The sequence below is a fragment of the Xiphophorus hellerii genome, chromosome 21 (genome assembly GCF_003331165.1).
Source record: "Xiphophorus hellerii strain 12219 chromosome 21, Xiphophorus_hellerii-4.1, whole genome shotgun sequence".
NCBI lineage: Eukaryota > Metazoa > Chordata > Actinopteri > Cyprinodontiformes > Poeciliidae > Xiphophorus > Xiphophorus hellerii.
Window position 1 is genome coordinate 4,455,096 of NC_045692.1, and position 6,330 is coordinate 4,461,425.

Below are 6,330 nucleotides of genomic sequence, written 5' to 3' on the forward strand. Positions count from 1 at the left end.
GTCATTCAGATCTTGACTTCAGATTGTTCTGTCACCATCCAGTGGAAAGTTTCTTTACTGCAGGGAAAGCTTTCAGCTCTTAATTGGGACATAGTTTCTACCTGACCAAAGTCAGCACACCCCATCTGTTCCTGCTTAACCTTGATGTGTGAAACACAAGGTCTGATCAGTATTTAAAGAGAAAATAGCTCCAGGTGGTGGACGGATAGATGGGACATGGGGAACACAGGGGTGTAGGAAACTGTTTTTCTTCCTCACTTTTCCAAAACAAGCCTCTCCATCCATCCGAGGAGCAACATGGGTGGAGGTGTTCGGCTCTCAGCTGGATGTTGTTAAAGTTCCTCTGACATCAACAGGGCCAGGAGGTGAAGCACTGACAGGTAAATGACCTGCAAGACCTTTCTGAAAGAGCCAATCAAGTCAAAGCTCTGCTCCAAAACTTCACATCAGTTTTATTATTCAGTCTGTTCCTGTTTCTCTGCATCGTGACGTGGATGGGTCTGAAGAATGACGAGTGTTCAAAGCAAAGGGCCAAAAGACAATTAGAGCCTCATCAGGAAGTGGCTGACACTTTTTCAAGCTATGCTGGGTTTGACATTCATGCCATGTCCGTCTGCACTGCGACCAAAAGAGAAGCAACTTTACCTTTAAGATCTATTCAAAGTAAGTTGCCATAATTTAACCATCATCAGGTGACATGAAGGAAGGCTAATGGTAATTATAACGGGAACAGCTGATTTAGTTTCAGCTCAAAGGACAAAATGCTGCAGAGCCAAGAATCAGTTTCAGTAGCTGCTTCTGTTGAAAAATGTCCACAAAACTGAAAAGAAATGACTATGACCTGATGACATATGACCCTTTTATAACTGATGGTAACATAGTTACTTGATTGTGCTATAAAATGATAATAAGTGACTGAAAAACACATGATGCTGCCCCTTTAATAGAGGAATATTATAAGAACAGGTGAAGACGCGATCATGTTAAAACAATGTTGAAGCCACAGAAAAACTTCTATTCTGAAAGTATTACAGTCATGGTGACTGCTGCATAATGACACCAAAACAAAACCTAACCTCCATTCAATCATCTTCAGAAATCGAGACGTGAAAAATGCAGCAGAGAAAAACCCGTTGGACGACGGACATATTCCCATGTGGATTTATGGGACCCTGGCAGTTTTTATGGAAAACTTGGTTTGCTTTCCTTGAACAACCCTCACTGGTGAGCTCTGGCTCTGGCTGTTATTCTACAAGGGCAGCTGTGAAGACAGATGGGGATGTAAAATCAATTTGTATTTCATTTGCCCTGCATGATCACGGCTTGCAGCAACCACAACGTGTAAAAGTCAGACAGACAGAACCAGACAGAGTTACGGCCAAAATCCCCCGACCATGTATTGGGTGACACCATTAGAAGACATAATGCCACAGTGGTAAAAACAACCAAAAAAAAACCCCATAGATTTAACTACAATCAGACTCTAACTGGGACTACATTTCAATTAGATGGGCATTAATGTTCAGCTGCATGATGTTATGACACGAAATTATTGCACAAGCAGTAAAAAGAAAAAAAAAAGAAATTTTTTAAATAATCCTCCTCATCCCAGCACCGATCTATCCCCCTTTTTCAAGATTCAGTGGAAAAACACATTGTTGAATAATGTTTCTCTCCTGCTTCGCTGCATCGCTGCCAACATGTCACCGCATGGATTCCTATTAGAGCAAACTGCTGGCAGGACGGGGCTGCGTTTCCTGGAGCGTGCCACGTGCCTTCTCATTAATTGAGGTCAGCTTTAAGAGGGACCGGGGAGCTGCCGCAGTAACACCGCGCTACCTGGAACCGCTGTTCCTGGAACGGATTCCAGCAGGAGGAAGATACTGGCTGCTGCTGAAACGCACGCGGAGTAAAGGAGGAGTGGATGAACACTGTCATCCAGTGAAGAAGAAAAAACAAAGAGCGGCTTTACCAAGTACAGGACGTTAGCAGAGACAAAGGAAACAAGAGAGAATCTCTGTACCACAGGAGCTTTTCCCAAAGCTCTGGACTGTTTCCACAGAAAGTTGTAGAGCAAAGTTTTGTTGTTGTTTTATTTTGCTTTTCATCATGTTACAATGGTGTTCCTTCATCATGGTCATGCCTGGGGTGTAGCCTTGATTCTTTCATGTATGTTTAAGAAATCATTGAATCTCCCGTGTTTCCAACCAATCAGCTTTGCAAAAAACCCATGTGGACCTAGCCCCGCCTCCTTAGACACAGTTTTCCAAGCTTCTGAGCCTCTCAGAGCAGCCCTCGCCTGCAGCTCCCCCACTCAGCTCCTTCAGACTAGCCAGCAGCAATCAGCAAACACCTGCTGGAGCTTGGCCTCTGTTGAGCTCATTATATGCTGGTAAAAACTTTGTTAAAGGGTTAATAGAGGAGCCATGTTGTGAGTACTTCCTGGAGGCGGAGTTTCATAAAGAGCAGGAGCTTCTTAAAAAGACAGAGGTCCAATTTCAAGGTGTTTAATTTTTTTTAAGTAATATTTGATATAAACAGCAGTTTTATAACAACAGAAGGTAACATAGTTGCTTGATTGTGTTATAAAAATGGCACTATGTGCCTAGAAAATGCAGAATACAGACTCTTTATTATTTGACTACTTGCTGCTAGACAGTTAGCTTCTATAAAACAATCCTCTATGGAGTTAATTTGGTCTACTTAAACTCCACAAGTCGTTTGTAACTGAATTACTAGAACTCAAGCTCCAAACAATTGTTTACGGTACGTGTTTGTATTTAGCTAGTGCCGTAGGGTGAATGACTGTTCCCTGATATTAAGTTTGAAAGAAGAAGCTCCCATTTATTCAGGGCGGTGGATGTGGGACGATGATGCACTCGCTCCAATTAGGAACCGTCTGAGCAACTGCAGGGCTGTGATACATTGCGACTTTCCCTAACAGCCCAATCTTTTTGGCTAAAACCAACATTTTAGTGCGTGACTGAGGGCTAACCCCTCATGGAAATGCGAGTCACACCAGCTTCAGAAGACGCAGACGCATGGGTGAAAGGGCAACTGGTGACACCACAGAATGTGAAAACAACAATCATGTCATTTGGTGCTGCCATCAGGGTTATTTTTGAATAATGCTGAGTCCGGAAACTCCCAGCGTTTTTAACAAGAGCTAAAAGAGAATGGCAATGGTGGCGCAGGGGGTTAGCACGCCCCACGTTTGGAGGCCTTAGTCCTCTACGCGGGCGTCGCGGGTTCGACTCCCGGTCCCGGCGACCTTTTCCGCATGTCTTCCCCCCCCTCTCCTCGCCCTCTTTCCTGTCTGCCTACTGTCACAAAAAATATGAGCTACTAGTGCCGCAAAAAAAAAAAAGAAGTTCTCCCAGAACAAAAGTGTTGCTTGTTTCTTCTGAAATATATGAAACATACGACGGCGAACATATGTGTCTCCAGCCAGCCTTGGTGGGATATGATGGTGCCTAATTTAGTTTATCAGGAATAAAACGGCAAAATTGTCTTACAGTCATTTTGAACAGTGAAATGTTGGGATGCTTCCAGTCAACATGGGCTTTCATTTGCATACGAAAGTAGATACATCATCTTAGTAGCAGTTCTAAGTCCTCTAGGTCTGTGCTACAGACTGCTCTGAGGCAGCAGCTGAAAACCAAAATGATTTTTTTTTTTTTTTAAGCATAATTCTTTTAGACTTTAGGCCTCTGAGAGTCTTTAGCGTTGCCACTGGGGTATAGAGTTACATCATCTTTAGAATGGAGCTCTTAATTTGTTGCAGGTTTCTAGCCAGGCTGGCTTAGGAGCTCAGAAGAACTGGAAACAACTGAGACGGAGGCGGTGGAGCTCAACTCAACCATGTGCTTCTCACCCAGTCCTGCACTGTGAGGACGATGCCACAATATAAAACCTGGACGTTTTTCCTTTTCAACTCTTACTGCATAGTCAACAACAAAATCAATCATTCAATTAGGACACCATTTCCAGATATATGTTTTGTAGAGCAAATCAGTCCAAAATCAAATAAGTACAGGGCCTGTATCGCCTGTACTGCAGATACTGATAAGGATAACAATAACAAAAACTATACCAACAACGATACCGATACCTTTTTTAAATCAAAGTCTGATATATTTACCAGACTGCTGACCTTTAGGTGTCTCCTTGGTTTCTCCTTATTATTATTTCTGTTCAAATCTCTGACAGAATTTGGACAAATTCTTTAGGCGTCTACAAAATGCTTCAGTAATATAAACAGACTTTAAAATGCTGCTATTAGCTTTTAAATCACTAAACAGTTTAGCACCAAAATACATTAAAGACCTGCTGTTGTTGTATCAACCATCCAGACCTCTCAGGTCTTCTGGTTCTGCTCTGCATCCCCAGGACCAGAACCAGAACCAAACGTGGAGAAGCAGCATTCAGCTTCTATGCACCAAAACTCTGGAACAAACTAAAACAGCTGAAACACTGAACTCCTTCAAATCTAGACTAAAGACAAGACAAAGGCTGACTTTAATAAACAGGAGTCCGCGGAACATCCTTCACAGCGAGGTAACCGATTACTTCACTATGCTACAGGAATCACATTTCTTCATCAAACGGGAAATGATTTTTCGAGCATCTGTATTCTTGGATTTGGTTTGGCGACGTTTCATCGGCTGTTGATATCGTTGAGTTTCTGGCGGACCTGCTGGCCAAGGTGAACGTCTGGAGTGCGTCACGCCAGGAGAGTCGCTGTGCCTGTCCGTCCACTGCCATTGGGATAAACGTGGAGCTCCACGACTTCTTTCGAACCTTTCAGCAGCACTCAGTGGAGAGAGAGAGATGGGAGGGGAAAAAATGAAAAGAGAACGAGGAGCAGTGTGGAATATCACTTAAGGTTTGTCAATGGAAAATCTGGCTCAGGGCATCTGGAAGTTTGTCCACCTGAATGCGGTCAGGAATGAGAAGACAAAGAAAACTTGGTTTTATTGTTTTTACAGGAAGTGACAGTGGGAGCTGTCTCACCAAACCTCGACACTTCGTGATGCTGCTCTGCTATCAATTGACAAACCATTGAGTTTGCAGGCGTAGATGTTTGGATTTCAGCTCTGCGGCAGAGTTCAGTTTCAGGAATAGCAGAGGCATGCGGCGCATATTAATACAGTGTGTCAGACGACCAATCCCAGAGGAGAGGGACACACTTTGGAAGAGTTTGAGGTCATTTCAGCTCCCTGGGATACCAAATACTAAACAAAGAGCTAGCTGACAATTGAAGTCTTTGTGCCAGACCCGCGACACCACAAGTGCGCTGAAATCTTTCTTTGAATAAACATTTTGGTCTCGATCTGGATTCACCCGCTGTAGGAGGGAGATCTTTGTGTGGTCCTGGTTCAAATAAATACAGCTAAATAGCTGCCATCGTTTCGAAAGGCAGCAAAAATACACAGCAGACAGCAAACACCGCTGGGACCCAACCCGTTAATGTGCGGTGTGTGCTTGGTGCGCCTAGCTCCTGTGTGCACTCAGCTGTCGCGGTGGTTCGACGTGATTAGTTTGTTTAGCTCTTAATTACCACCCTGCCCTCTGCATGATAAACAAACATCTTTTATGGTGAGATCAACGTTGAGTGGTGGCCAAGCAGAGATCCGAGGGCATTCCAGAAAAACTCGAAGTATTTAAACGCAGAGTTTCTGGAAACTACTTTTCCCAGCAGCTTATTAAGGCAGCTTAGTATAAATTGTCTTCACACTGCAGCCTGAAGTGACCCAATTCAGATTTTTTGTCAAATCGGATTATTTTGCCGTGGCCGGTCACACTTCCAAAGATATGCGACCTGTGTGTGTTCTCCAGTGTGAACGGGCAAACGACCTGAAAGTGTCCCGCATGCGCAGGAGAGGGCGCAATAACGTCAGTGTTCTCAGTGTTCTGCCAACAGCCATAAAAAGAAGAAGTGCTCTGTGTTTGCGGAAGTAAACATGGATGCTAATGATGAAGCACAGCTTACACATTTGAAGTTGTTGTCCGACCGGAGTAGCATATTAACAACTTCATCCTCGTTATAGTCGGTCATGGTTGTTGTTTTTCTTCCCGCTTGCGTGTATCAGAACGCAGAACAGTGACTTTTGTTGAGTATCAGTGACGTTCAGGTCGGTTGAATGTGACCTGGACGTTAGGTCACATCGAATCGGATACGTATCGGATACCCAAGTGGCCTAAATCAGTTTTGAATCCGTTGTTCAGAGTATCATGGAAAGATCAGATACATGTCTAATTACGTCAAAAAAATCGGAATTGGGTCACTTCAGGCTGCAATGTGAACGCAGCCTACCTGGAGTAACTCAC